Consider the following 16,315-nt stretch of genomic DNA (forward strand, 5'->3'; position numbering starts at 1 on the left):
TCTCCAGTGGATGGACAGACTGGAGACACAACACAACACAACAATTTTGAATTCAAAAATTTTAAAAATAGTAATGTTCTGTAAAAAGTGAATGAGTGTTTCTTTTAGGTCTGTGCGTTTTGTTTTCTTTTGTTGGTGATAATATGGATAATGTAAGTTCGGGTACAACGAAATTTAAAGAATTAGGTCCAGAACTCGGTGTGGAGGGAAGAAATATACGCAACAGCAGCGGGAGCAAGAAATGCAGACCTAGCCAGTTAGCACTCCACCCACCTCGAGAACACAAATAACAGCTAGTCAACAGCCGACTATACCTAACAAACAACCCGTCCCGGAAAGAGTGGTGGCAAAACAAAGGTCCAATTATGTTACACAAACGGTATGGCAAACTCAAATGTAATTATCGGAGGCACTACGTTCTTTTCTCACTCCGATACTACAGGCAATCTCAGCTGAAAGAACAACCACAACAACAATAACAGCGACAGACACCATAGCAGCGGATTTGAAACTATCTACCTCAACTGAAGAATTAGTATCAGAACCAGAAGAGGAAATTGAGGCGGTTGAGGAGGAGGGGGACGCTGACCCTCGTTGAGAAGTACACCGAAATGGGGCTAGATCAAGCATTGTATGACGTCAACATAGCAGGGCAGTTTATTACAGCCATACAATACGTTGCCTACAAATCTCTAGACACCTTTAAACCAAGACCTTCTCAATGGGGATTAGGGGTCAGAGTTCTTCCCCAATTCTACAGACAAGCCTACACTGGATACCCCCTCAGTCAACTGGTAGAAACCGCTGCTTACATTACCGCCCATCATGGCTACGCATTTCCTGATATCAAGAATCATGAGACTAGGAGTGCGGGAAAGAACGTGAAAGCAAAAGAGAGACGTGTTACCTTCTAACAGAAAAAACAGACTTTTTTTTTAGGGCTCCAAAAGATTGCTTTTATTAAATAGGGAGCCATATTTGGCTTGGTATCCCTCCTTGACTAAACTATTCTCGAAACAAACTTGACCCATTGGAACACCACAACAAACTTAATTTTTTAAACCTAACAGTGACCAAACTGGTATATGTCGCTTAGACATAATAATTTAAAATAAGATCAGTATGGCTATTTTTATGTACACTCAGTACTAATATTAGACAGATATGTTAGGAAGTAGGAAATTTAACAGACTCGTTAGATTTGAACTAATTGCACAGGTGGTTAACACATTATTGGTACCTTTCATTGTCCATTAGCAAAGACGGGACTTGATTTGAAATAAGTACGGGCTAGCGTTTTGGTGAGTACTTAACATCCATGGCTGTCTTGCTGAGCACCTTTTTCCTCCTTTACCACGCTCGGACAGAAAAATGAGTGTGTGGTGAGACAATTCCCACTCATGTTTAAAGTCTTTCAGTCAGGTTGTTAAGGACTAGTTAGTCCTACACCTGAGTGGCTAAATTTAAAAATAGTCTGTGAGTACATAAAAGCCTGGGGGATGAGGCTCTCTTTCCTTCCCCAGGAGTAATTAAAAATCACGCGGTGCGTTATTAAACCAGTGATACATGCTCCATTAGAGCGAAAATCACTTTAATTCAAGTAAGCAGGCAAGCAAGTTCGGGTACCGTCTCTAGCACTCTTGAAGACACCAACTGTCTGGGTTATTTTCTTTCTTGCAAGCCCCTATGTTCCACTTCTGTTTGTGATAATAACTTGTGATACTTCACATTTTCTAAAGTAGAAATCTTTACAAGCCGTACAAAATACAAAACTTATATGACTTTGGCTTTTGACACTTGCACAGACTCTTCACTTTATAAGTGTGATGAGAAAATTGTATATCCAATTTTTACCATTTTCAAAAACACGCACACACTTGCAGCTTGACCAGAAATATGTATATCTTGTTTTGTGGATAAGTCACAGACAAGTCCAAGCATATATAGGTGGTTATGAACGTTAGGAATATCCCCTCCTTTTTTCAGAAATATCAAAGCTTGTATGTGCATTTTCCCTTTTCCACTCTATATTAGTGCTTAGATTTGTTCCAAAAAAACAAAAAAAAGAAAAAAGAAACGAAATAATTGTGAAGAAAAAGAAACAACTGAATTTTGAATTCAGGTTTCTCTCTGTTTATAATTTTTTTCAAGTTGACGGTGCATGACAGAGTACATTCGCCTACCTTTCCAAAGTGAGAGGCAATTCTTCACATGTTATTGCCTTTGTTAAATTCGGTTTCATTGGTTAGTTATCGTTAATCTTTAATTTTTTTCATGCATTTCTTTTTGATAGAAGATTTAAGGCTTTCTATTGTTGTAACGGTATTTATGTTGTTTGGTCTGTTGATGAAATTATCTATAGCAAAGTGCTTAAGATTTTTCAGTTTTTTTATTATTTCAAGCCCTACAAAAGGAAACCAAGTTTGTCTTCAAAGACGATTGAAACTCTAAATTACACGGGCGTGAAGGAAAACATCGTTGTGTTTAATCTAATCATGCTTGCCGTATCTCTTTGTGTTTTAGAGGTCATATTTCTTCTTAAGTAAATACACGCATCAATAGACAGACAGATTGGGTCATCATCCTTGAGTTTCACTGTACTTTCGGTTCTTTACTTCATACAAACCCCAAATTTATTAGTTTGAAAAAGAAAAGATAACATGCCCCTCAATACTGTAACACGTCTGTTCTGACTCTATCGATGTGAGTGTTTATGTCGAAATGTTTAAGTGAGATATAAAAAAATGGTCAGCTTGAAAACGCGAACCAATACTGTGACGCTCAGTATTTTGATGTGGTAAGAGGAAATGGTACAACACACACAAAGAGGGCTTGTAAGTTCACATTTCAGTCTGTCTGCACTGTAATGGTAACAACGCAAGAACATAGGGATTATTATGCCACACAGCCCTAGAACAAAACAATGCATCACCCGTTGTAAGCCATTTCATTGGCTATACTTATTTTCTTACCGCGTTCGCTTCGAATTGACTTAAGTATGGCCACGCTTTACTGGGTCTATCCTATAGGCGATTTATATAAAAAAATATTTTTAAAAATTAAACTAATGCACGAACAATCGTACCATGGGCGATCCCATGGAAATTGTGTCCGTCTTATTGCAAAATACATCAACATTTAATTTAACCGTGCAGATCGCTAGAACAAACCTCTGATAATATACATTTGGAAAAGTGTTGTGTGACACGGATCGCCATTGTCGCTTGGTGTCTGCTTTCTTGTTCGAAAAGAGATCGTTTCGTCTTGACTATAAAAATCTAATTTGACTAAGTTTTACGCACTACTTGAACTCACACATTTACGTTGTAGGTGTAAGCCGTCGTTCTCAGTTTTCTGGAAGTTCGTTTTTGCGTTTCTCAGATGTGATACTCTTTTTTATGGACCGAACGAAATTTCTTTTGGCGTGAATCAGGACTCGTGGTTTTGTGTCATAATTGGAGAGCATTGATTAAAGCTCAGTTATGTCGTCTTCGAAATCGCTGACACCGATTTGAACTAAAACTTCAGGTTTTGTGTGAGGCGATACGGTACATCATTGCTTTTTACTTCCTCAATGAAATCGTTTCATCTTATTGCAAAATTACATTTGACTAGGTTTCATACGCAGCGGGTCCATGTATATAAGGAGAGTATCTTAGCGTCAGAGTATTCATTCCGCTCTCAAACGATCAAGAAGATGGAAGAGTCAGCACAGATCGACCTGCTGGTCAAATATTTGCTAAAAGTCATACGAAAGCATAATTCACATGCGAAAGTGGCAACAAAACTTACTCTTTTGGTCGTTGATTTGATGAGAGTCATACGAAAGTGTGTAAGTGCTAATGAAGTTTGCTATATCTGCAAAGGTAAATGGGTATTTGTCTCCAGAATACCTGCTTCGTCTAAGAAAGAGAGACAAAAGTCAAGATACCTAATATCGTTGTCAGGAGAAAGGACACTGGAATTCAGAGTGCCCTACGAGAAAAGAGAAGAAACAAAAACAAGACGAAACAGAGAAGAGGGATTCAGAAGAAGAAGAAATTGAAGATGATGAAGAACTTGTGCCAGTAAAAACATGGAAATGGAAAAATTGACAATGTGAGCCGATGCGTTGGCCCTGATGTGAAATTTCATACTACCTTCTAAAAGAGAATAGACCAGAAAGAAAACGTAAGTGTCTCTTGGTCTTGACATTGTATAATAAGGATGGCGTGTTTTGTTTTTACTCACACTTTATGAAATTGTGCTCTTTCACCTCTCTCTATCCCTCTGGATCATGTTTTAGTTAGAATTGAAATGGAAGGATGTTTTCCTTCACGCACGCTCTTTAGGCATGCAAGTCCGTAAACAATAGTCAGTCTATTCGTCCATCATTTTGTGTCTTGATGTTTCCTAAATCACACACTGATGCCATAAAATAACGGGTTAAATGGGTTTTGTAGTGTTGGGAGTGGGGGTGGGTGGGGTGTAGGTGTTTGGCAGAGTTGGTCATTGCAGATGTGGGTTTAGGTGCTTTCAAAAAACTTTTTCTTCTTCACTCTGTGTTGATGGAATATAATGGGTTATTTTCTTCACTCTCTGTTGATAGTATATATAAAGGGTTATTTCTTCACTGCGTGTGGATAGTGTATAATGGTTTTCTTCTTCTTCCCTCTGTGGTGTGCGTGTGTGTGTGTGTGTGTGTGTGTGTGTTCGCGTACGTTGTGTAGATCGCATATTTGGTTGTTTTTCTTCTTCTTCCTCCCGAGTGTGGATAGTGTATTTGCGGTTTGTATGCGTTAGCGACGTTGTGTGGATAGTATATTTGGGGTTTGTATGCGTTCGCGTACGTTTGTGTGGATAGTTTATTTGGGGTTTGTATTATCTCCCTTCTGTGTTGATAGTGTATTTGGGGTTTGTATGCGTTCGCGTACGTTTGTGTGGATAGTTTATTTGGGGTTTGTATTATCTCCCTTCTGTGTTGATAGTGTATTTGGGGTTTGTATGCGTTCGCGTACGTTTGTGTGGATAGTTTATTTGGGGTTTGTATTATCTCCCTTCTGTGTTGATAGTATGTTTGGGGTTTGTTTTTTCCTCTTCCCTCTGTGTGTGTGTGTGTGTGTGTGTGTGTGTGTGTGTGTGTGTGTGTGTGTGTGTTCGCGTACGTTGTGTAGATCGTATATTTGGTTGTTTTTTCTTCTTCCTCCCGAGTGTGGATAGCATATTTGGAGTTTGTATGCGTTAGCGACGTTGTGTGGATAGTATATTTTGGGTTTGTATGCGTTCGCTAACGTTTGTGTGGATAGTTTATTTGGGGTTTGTATTATCTCCTTCTGTGTTGATATTATATTTGGGGTTTGTATGCGTTCGCGTACGTTTGTGTGGATAGTTTATTTGGGGTTTGTATTATCTCCCTTCTGTGTTGATAGTATATTTGGGGTTTGTTTTTTTCCTCTTCCATCTGTGTGTGTGTGTGTGTGTGTGTGTGTGTATGTGTGTGTGTTCGCGTACGTTGTGTAGATCGCATATTTGGTTGTTTTTTTTCTTCCTCCCGAGTGTGGATAGTATATTTGGGGTTTGTTTTTTCCTCTTCCCTCTGTGTGTGTGTGAGTCTGCGCGCGTATGTTGTGTGTGTGTGTGTGTGTGTGTTCGCGTACGTTGTGTAGATCGTATATTTGGTTGTTTTTTTTCTTCCTCCCGAGTGTGGATAGTATATTTGGGGTTTGTTTTTTCCTCTTCCCTCTGTGTGTGTGTGTGTGTGTGTGTGTGTGAGTCTGCGCGCGTATGTTGTGTGTGTGTGTGTGTGTGTGTTCGCGTACGTTGTGTAGATCGTATATTTGGTTGTTTTTTTTTCTTCCTCCCGAGTGTGGATAGTATATTTGGGGTTTGTTTTTTCCTCTTCCCTCTGTGTGTGTGTGTGTGTGTGTGAGTCTGCGCGCGTATGTTGTGTGTGTGTGTGTGTGTGTGTGTGTGTGTGTGTTTGTTCGCGTACGTTGTGTAGATCGTATATTTGGTTGTTTTTTTTCTTCCTCCCGAGTGTGGATAGTATATTTGGGGTTTGTTTTTTCCTCTTCCCTCTGTGTGTGTGTGTGTGTGTGTGTGTGTGTGTGTGTGAGTCTGCGCGCGTATGTTGTGTGTGTGTGTGTGTGTGTGTGTGTTCGCGTACGTTGTGTAGATCGTATATTTGGTTGTTTTTTTTCTTCCTCCCGAGTGTGGATAGTATATTTGGGGTTTGTTTTTTCCTCTTCCCTCTGTGTGTGTGTGTGTGTGTGTGAGTCTGCGCGCGTATGTTGTGTGTGTGTGTGTGTGTGTGTGTGTGTGTGTGTGTGTGTTTGTTCGCGTACGTTGTGTAGATCGTATATTTGGTTGTTTTTTTTCTTCCTCCCGAGTGTGGATAGTATATTTGGGGTTTGTTTTTTCCTCTTCCCTCTGTGTGTGTGTGTGTGTGTGTGTGTGTGAGTCTGCGCGCGTATGTTGTGTGTGTGTGTGTGTGTGTGTGTGTGTTCGCGTACGTTGTGTAGATCGTATATTTGGTTGTTTTTTTTTCTTCCTCCCGAGTGTGGATAGTATATTTTGGGGTTTGTTTTTTCCTCTTCCCTCTGTGTGTGTGTGTGTGTGTGTGTGTGTGTGTGTGTGAGTGTGTGTGTGTGAGTCTGCGCGCGTATGTTGTGTGTGTGTGTGTGTATTGGTCTCTGTTTGTCCCTATAAAACTCACTTTATCCCTATCAGATACACTCTACCTACCTACCTACAGTAGCGCGTATTCAGGTCAGCCACTTGCAACACTGTTGCCATTTATCCCCTAGTGTTCAGTACAGTGACGTCACTGACGCTGGAAATTTTGAGACTATAAATATCGACTTGGCGATTTCCACATTTTGTAGCTATACATATATACTAGAATTCATAAACAGGAACGTCACTCAGGCTGAGGCTATAAAAGGATAGTGGGATTTTCCAAAGGAAAAACCCACAAGTTGGAGCTATAAATAGATAGTGGGATTTCATAGGAATTTCAGCTGATTATCGATACATAGGTATTTATCCACGATCGTCACAGAAGTTGATATTGTAAGTAGTTACTAATTTTATCCATTTTAGTCTAAACCATTGTAACTTAATTTTCAGGGATATGTTTATTTTCCTTTAAATTCTGGGACAATTTCGTCATTTTAGCGTTACTTTTAGTCACATCCATTTTGTCGTTGAGCATTTCCTTGATTATAGCTATTTATAGCATCATTACAATTATGCAAATTTTTGAACACCCCAGCAAGATTTCAGGTCTTGGTAATGCTTTATATATAAATCTCACGCTTGTACTAGTGTATGTATGTTTCTGTCTCTGTTGTGTTTGACCCTCTACCATCATTGTCCCTAGACAATCCCACCATGTTCAATTCCCCTTGACGCTATACAGACCCACCATGTTCAATTTCCATATGTTAAATTTCCCTAGTCCCTAGATAGACCCACACTTTATTCCCCCATGTTCAATTCCCCTTGTCCCTAGACAAGTCCAAACTCTATTCACATGTTAAATTCCCATTGTCCCTAGACAGTCCCAAACTCTATGTTAAATTCCCATTGTCCCTAGAGTGACCCACGATTTTTCTCCATGTTAAATTTCCATTGTCCCTAGAGTGTCCCAGGGGTCTTTTTAATGCTAAGTCCCATTGTCCCTAGGGTATCCCACTTAACTACTTACTCGTACTTATTTGTACATCAATCCACTCGTACTTATTTGTATATCAATCTACTCGTACTTATTTGTACATCAATCCACTCGTACTTATTTATACATCAATCCACTCGTACTTATTTGTATATCAATCCACTCGTACTTATTTGTATATCAATCTACTAGTACTTATTTGTATATCAATCCACTCGTACTTATTTGTACATCAATCCACTCGTACTTATTTGTACATCAATCCACTCGTACTTATTTGTACATCAATCGGCTCGTATTGACTTGTACCTCAATCCACTCGTACTTGTTTGAATTTTGTACTTATTTATATATCAATCCACTCGTACTTATTTGTACATCAATCCACTCGTACTTATTTGTATATCAATCTACTCGTACTTGTACATCAATCTACTCATACTTATTTGTATATCAATCTACTCGTACTTATTTGTATATCAATCCACTCGTACTTATTTGTATATCAATCTACTCGTACTTATTTGTATATCAATCTACTCGTACTTATTTGTACATCAATCCACTCGTACTGATTTGTACATCAATCTACTCGTACTTATTTGTATATCAATCTACTCGTACTTATTTGTACATCAATCCACTCGTACTTATTTATACATCAATCCACTCGTACTTATTTGTATATCAATCCACTCGTACTTATTTGTATATCAATCTACTAGTACTTATTTGTACATCAATCCACTCATACTTATTTATACATCAATCCACTCGTACTTATTTGTATATCAATCTACTCGTACTTGTACATCAATCTACTCATACTTATTTGTATATCAATCTACTCGTACTTATTTGTATATCAATCCACTCGTACTTATTTGTATATCAATCTACTAGTACTTATTTGTACATCAATCCACTCGTACTTATTTATACATCAATCCACTTGTACTTATTTGTATATCAATCCACTCGTACTTATTTATACATCAATCCACTCGTACTTATTTGTACATCAATCCACTCGTACTTATTTGTATATCAATCTACTCGTACTTATTTGTATATCAATCTACTCGTACTTGTTTGTATATCAATCCACTCGTACTTATTTGTATATCAATCCACTCGTACTTATTTGTACTTATTTGTATATCAATCCACCCGTACTTATTTGTACATCAATCCACTCGTACTTATTTGTATATCAATCCACTCGTACTTATTTGTATATCAATCTACTCGTACTTATTTGTATTTCAATCCACTCGTACTTATTTGTACATCATTCCACTCGTACTTATTTGTACATCAGTCCACTCGTACTTATTTGTACATCAATCTACTCGTACTTATTTATACATCAATCCACTCGTACTTATTTATACATCAATCCACTCGTACTTATTTGTACATCAATCCACTCGTACTTATTTGTGCATCAATACACTCGTACTTATTTATACATCAATCCACTCGTACTTATTTGTACATCAATCCACTCGTACTTTTTTGTATATCAATCCACTCGTACTTATTTGTACATCAATCCACTCGTACTTATTTGTACATCGATCCACTCGTACTTATTTTTACATCAATCCACTCGTACTTATTTGTACATCAATCCACTCGTACTTATTTGTACATCAATCCACTCGTACTTATGTGTACATCAATCGGCTCGTATTGACTTGTACATCAATGCAGTCGTACTTGTTTGAATTTTGTAGTTGTTGGTACATCAACCTACTCGTAGTTATTTTCATATCAACAACCTAGTGTAGTTATTTGTGCATCAACCCACTGGTGAATTTATTTGTGTATCAGCTCATTTGTGCGGTATCGCGAATTAAATCCCAAAATAATCAAAGAATGATAGACACAAGTCCTAGTAATTTAAAGTCCTGAATAAAATTCATTAAACGTTGTAGATTTTCAACAGTCTCTTGTTGAATAACAGTAATATAGTTCCAAGCTTGAATTCACTATAAATTCCAGTGATTGTCGTTTCCAGTAATTTTATTAGAGCACTTTTATACTTCCAGAGAAACTAATCACTTGAATTAAATAAATTGAAAAAGTAAATTCGATCCAACTGAACACAACATAATATACGATTTCAAGGTGCTAGATCTCAAAACAACTGATAAGATCATCTCAGTTACACTATATATATATATATATATATATATATATATATATATATATATATATATATATATATATATATATATATATATATTCTTTGTATACAATTAGCATTTTCAAAAAAAGAAAAAAAGATTCTCTAATGGAAAATAACCTTATAGAATAATCCTGATGTTCACAAAACAATTACCTGGAATTTGTATCATTAGCTTTGGAAATTCCAAAACCTAGGCCCAAATAATCATATTTACTTCTTCTAATAATAATAATACTGATTTTAAACCCAAACTGATGAAGAATAAATTAGCTATGTATTAGTTGTTTACAATGAATAAAATAAAAGAAATCAATTTGAGTCAAACAAAAATTAACTCAGTTTTGGACAAAGTCAAGTCCAACATACAATGTTACATTACAATAGCATGTAATGAAATAAATTAAATAAAACTAACGAACAAACAAAGTAAATGAAATATGCATAACACAATCAAAACGACATTCATAGTCAGTTAGGATAACATTCCAAAGAATAAAGGTATTAGGTTAACATCCAGTTGAATAGAGGTATTAGGATAACATTCACTTGAATAAAGGTATTACGACAACATTCAACTGAATAAAGGTATTACGACAACATTCAATTGAATAAAGGTATTACGACAACATTCAATTGAATAGAGGTATTACGGCAACATTCAACTGAATAAAGGTATTAGGATAACATTCAGTTGAATAAAGGTATTACTTTGTTGTTTCTAACAAAGGCGTACTGTGATGTTTAGTAAAGATTTATACATTACAAAGGCACACTCTAATATTTAGTAAAGATTGAAACATTACAAGGGGGCCGAGTGGTCTAAAGCGCTCACCGTTACGGATCATTGCCATCTCACCTCTGCCTGCGTGGGTTCGAGTCTCGGGTATGTGAAAAATCTTGCCAGTAGCTTCTTGTGGGTCGGTGGTTCTTTCCAGGGACTTCCTGGGTTCTTCCTCCACATTGATACTGGCCGCCATGTATAGCGTATCTTGTGCTAAAAATGGCGTTAAATCCTACAACAACAACAAACATTAAAAAGGCATACTCTAATGTTACCTACAATTCTGTGATGTTACAGGTGTGTGCATTTCCATTGTTTTACAGGTGTGTGCATTTTCTTGCTTTTATACTAGTATTACTATGATATGATCGCCCACTCGGGAATCAAAATGGACGATCTGTGGCTATGGCAACCCTCATCCATGTTCCATGACGACCGTCACATTTATCCGCCACAATGACATAACTATAGTACGTTTTTTTATAGGATGGTATCACAATGACATGCTGTAGTACGGTGTATTTTGATGGGATACTATCACAGTAACATGCTACAGTATGGGTATTTGGATGGAACACTATCACAATGACATGCTATAGTATGGGGTATTTGGATGGGATATTATCAACAAGACATGCTACGGTATGGGGTATTTTGTTGGAATACTACCACAATGACATGCTACAGTACGGGGTATTTGGATGGGATATTATCACAATGACATGCTATAGTACCATGTATTTTGATGGGATATTATCACAATTACATACTACAGTATGGGGTACTTAAATGGGATATTACCACAATGACATGCTATAGTATGGGCTATTTTGATAGGATGTTATTAATAGATGAACATAAAACGGACGGCTAGCTTGAAGTTTATATCCGACAGAAAATAGCATTGCCTTTCTTAGGCAGGATGTGATGCAGTGGGGGTGGGGGTGGGAAGGAATGACAGTTGAATAAAAACACCGATTTCATTTTTCTTTTTTGCGTTCCCCCACCCTCAAATAAACATATGTTGTCAAACAAGGCTGAGAGTCCATTTTTGTAATCAGCGAAAATTGTCATATAAAACGACTTAAAACGAACTTCAAGCAACAAAAATGGCTTAAAGTATTCATTATTCTTTCACAAAATATAGTTTTCAAAATGAATCTTGCAAATTGCCAGTGACTAAATTGAATACGATCTGTTTCTATTTGATAACCTGTTACATACATACGGTCTCGAATATTTATTACGCTCTGTGATAAACGGCATAAGCTTTTAGGGATCAAAACGCTTTATTAAACTTAGTAGTGAAATTGATTTAATAGAGATTTGATCTCTCATCACAAACATAATCATGTTTGAAAACGATGAAAAAACTGGGAATATATTGGTATTGATTCCGAACCGAAATTACGTGATAATGGAAATTTTGTACTGCATCTATTACTAAATTAGACTGCAAGCTTGCCATGGTCACGCAATTCACATTTGAATTTACAAGTAAACAAAACAAAATCAATTAGTTTAAAGATGTTACACCCTAAAGTTTGTCGGATGTGACCGCTCTGTGATGTTGCGACAATAGGAAACCCCACCTCAGCAACGTTCACTATTTCTTTCCGTGCAAGATATTATCTAACGAAAATAAAACAAAATATCTGCATTTTCGTATGAAAAGAGTCATTAATTTAACAAAAATGCACAATTTGAATAATAACAACTACCAGCTAAATTGGTACAAAAAATGATGTCATCAAAAGTTAAAGTCGTATTTTTATCGATGTATTAATGCAGCGGTAAATAGCATTTTCAAAGAATGGAGAATAGATCTCTACAAATCGACCATTCTTCACCTTAAAAATATATAATAAAACAAAATTCTACATTGTTATTAGCACACAGTAAGGAAATATTTACTCGTTACGCAAAATATCTCCACGCCATTCGTGAAACATTATCTTATATCTATAACAAAAACCGTAGATATCTCTATAGAAAGAGGGGTCATTTGTTTCCTCAGATATTTCCACTGCAACTTTGGATTCAACTCTTTTGTTTTTCGATAAGCTGCATGGAACCTTGAGAAGAAATGATTGGGAATATGGAGAAGACGTGTTTGGCGGCATTGTTGTGTTTCAATTGTGAAACATTCATGAACTTTTTACAGTTTTATTTAATCATTTTCTTTAAGTACGCAATTGCAAACTTACTTTTATGACTGAATTTAATGTGACATAGTATTTATCATTGTCTTTCACTCAGTGATTTTACAGTAGCGAATATAAATGCATCATTTCTGCCAAATAGTATGCATCCATGCAAAATGAAAAGAAATTGAGGTTAAATGTGGCAGCTCAATGGAGAAGAATGTAAGACCTCTGATGTTATGCAACTGGATTCGTGTATCACCCATCACAAGTTTTTATATTCAGTGTTTACGTTCTGATAGTTTAGTCCATTGAGAGACCAGTGTAAACTTCGTGTTCTATTTCGGTTTTTATTGACTGGCATAATTTATTTTAATGATTTGTCTTAGAAATGTGCACGTTAATGCCAAACTTTAAGAACCTTTGTAGTTTCCACAGATGCAAAATCATCATGTTTTTCTTGCTTAATTAATTTGAATTGAAAGCATATGAATTCTTAATACATTACAATGTTCAGCTAAAGAGGAAACAAGCAGTATAATTCACTCAGTGTATGCAGGACTTGGAATGATGCATTACCCACTGATGACGTAATGGACAAATATAAACAAACAATTTATGTTACAAATTTTGATTTTTTTTTTTGTGTAGAACCAGATATATAAGTTAAAGTTCCACTGCTCCGGGGAAGTGTACCTTCACAGACTTCTCCATAGTAAGTATTACGATCCGAAAGCATCACCTCCTTTGTGAGGAGCTAGCTTATCCAAACAATTCGCTAGCATCAACCCGTTTGATTTAGAACCCGTTTGGTCGTGTTTGCTAGCATCAAACCGTGTGATTTAGAACCCATTTGGTCGTGTTTGCTAGCATCAACCCGTCTGATTTAGAATCCGTTTGGTCGTGTTTGCTAGCATCAACCCGCTTGATTTAGAACCCGTTTGGTCGCATTTGCTAGTATCAACCCGTTTGATTTAGAATCCGTTTGGTAGTATCTACTAGCATCAACCCGTGTGATTTAGAATCCGTTTGGTCGTATTTGCTAGCATCAACCCGTTTGATTTAGAACCCGTTTGGTCGTGTTTGCTAGCATCAACCCGTTTGATTTAGAACTCGTTTGGTCGTGTTTGCTAGCATCAACCCGTGTGATTTAGAACCCGTTAGGTCGTGTTTGCTAGCATCAACCCGTTTGATTTAGAACCCGTTTGGTCGTGCTTGCTAGCAACAACCCGTGTGATTTAGAACCCGTCTGGTCGTGTTTGCTAGCATCAACCCGTTTGATTTAGAACCCGTTTGGTCGTGCTTGCTAGCATCAACCCGTTTGATTTAGAACCCGTTTGGTCGTGTTTGCTAGCATCAACCCGTTTGATTTAGAACCCGTTTGGTCGTGTTTGCTAGCAACAACCCGTGTGATTTAGAACCCGTCTGGTCGTGTTTGCTAGCATCAACCCGTTTGATTTAGAACCCGTTTGGTCGTGCTTGCTAGCATCAACCCGTTTGATTTAGAACCCGTTTGGTCGTGTTTGCTAGCATCAACCCGTTTGATTTAGAACCCGTTTGGTCGTGTTTGCTAGCATCAACCCGTGTGATTTAGAACCCGTCTGGTAGTGTTTGATAGCATCAACCCGTTTGATTTAGAACCCGTTTGGTCGTGCTTGCTAGCAACAACCCGTTTGATTAAGAACCCGTTTGGTCGTGTTTGCGAGATAATTCAAGAAAGAAGCGACTATACATGACAGTGTAATGATATTGACTGAAAAGATCATTTCATGTGAAAATAGCGTTTGGTAGCGACTTGTGTTTACAAACAATGCTAAAAAAAACCAAGAAAATAAAAAAGGCAAATTATTTCTCTTTGCTTAATTTCTTGAAAAGAACTACGCTAGACATCACTATAAACTGCGACATTGTAGACATCGTAGCGATATGATGAAAAATTGTTAAAGCTTTGTTAATAATCCAGATCACATCACACACACACAGATATATATATATATATATATATATATATATATATATATATATATATATATATATATATATATATATATATATATATATATCTCGAAAAATGACCGGAGTTCAGGATTCAAAATATTTAAAGAGTAGTAAAGGTGAGATAACACATTTCTTTCAATATAGCATAGTGAGTTACATCAACACAGTGTTGCCACAATGCTACCAACATCTTGAGTTTGCGATTCTTCATTTGGATGATACAAGTCAAAGTCATCAAACACAATAGTATGTTGAAGTTAGTTATATCTTTTATTCCTAATAACTTATTAGATTGACTGTAACACATTCTGACAAATCAGCGTGATATCTCAATGTAGAATTAATTTTAGTGCTGGTGAATTTGAGCAGTGTGGTGGGATATAGCGGATGCTTTATAAAGAATTATTACATTATAATTATAAGGCAGTTAAATGCAATGGCAGTTAGCCAGTCAAAGCTTGTCCGTCTCAGGGCTAGTCATGATAATAGCCATGCCAATTGTTCAAACAGCACGTAAAAATGCCACTGAACAAAAGATGTAGACATGTATTGGTCAAACAAGAACTTCTATGAAAATACTGGATGTATCAACATCTCCCTGGAAATCAAGATGCGCAGGATCAAATTGCTTGTGCAGGTAATGCGGAAGCCTCAAGAACGGATACCCATGGTAGCCCTCAGATAGACACCAGCTGTAAGTGCAAGTGCGGACGGCCAAAGATAACCTGGCGAAGAACAGTGATGACCAAGCTGGAAAGGATGGGACTTTCCTGGGATGAGGTACAAGGCATTGCCCAACACTAAATGGCGGAAGACAGTTGCATCCTTATGTCCCTGACGGGACGAAGAGGACTAACTAACTCAATGTCCTTGGTGTATGTTTTCACTCTAATTATTATTTTTGTTCAATCATCCGTATGATTCCGTAGAAATGAACATAACGGACAAGTGAATTTCGATGCGAATCGAGCAAGTGTGCAACGCACTGATGATGCAGTTAGTCGCAATATGGTTCAAAATAGTCACTATCAAATCCATACCATGTTGCATATACAATAAAATCAGAACGTTCTGCATAGTAAAGAACATACAATAATGATCAATAACATCAGTTCGATTAAAACATAATTAAGACAAAAATGTTATTCTTCTGCTCTTCTGCTGGGCCCATTGATTCCATCACTATCCTTCGTCTCGCTGTAACAAAACTCCACTGGATGGCGGAAGACACTAATTTCTGGGTTAACATCATATTTCTGGCTTAGATTTTCCATATTTCAGAAAGGTAAGATAAATAATATCCTATTATATACATGAGAAGTTCCGACACACGTGACCCAAATTGAAAATGAATAGGGAACCATAACCGGTACTATGCGAACTTCTGTCCACTTAATGTTGACCTTACGGGGCTTGTAGAGGCGATTTCATTAGACACATTCATTGATACTCATGACAACGGCATGTAATTACAAGGACCAGCATTAGCTTGTATACTCATACTTGGTATCATAGAATATACATATATAAGAAAATGTAGATGC

The 16,315-nt window shown here is 37.0% G+C and overlaps 1 pseudogene; it reads left to right on the forward strand.

Moving 5' to 3' along the window:
• The window catches only part of LOC149791285 (uncharacterized), a 64,060-nt pseudogene extending 51,289 nt beyond the window's left edge, over window positions 1-12,771 (forward strand).
• Window positions 12,772-16,315: the final 3,544 nt, after the last annotated feature.

Source organism: Sinohyriopsis cumingii, chromosome 9 (genome assembly GCF_028554795.1).
Source record: "Sinohyriopsis cumingii isolate HCF-2022 chromosome 9, ASM2855479v2, whole genome shotgun sequence".
NCBI lineage: Eukaryota > Metazoa > Mollusca > Bivalvia > Unionida > Unionidae > Sinohyriopsis > Sinohyriopsis cumingii.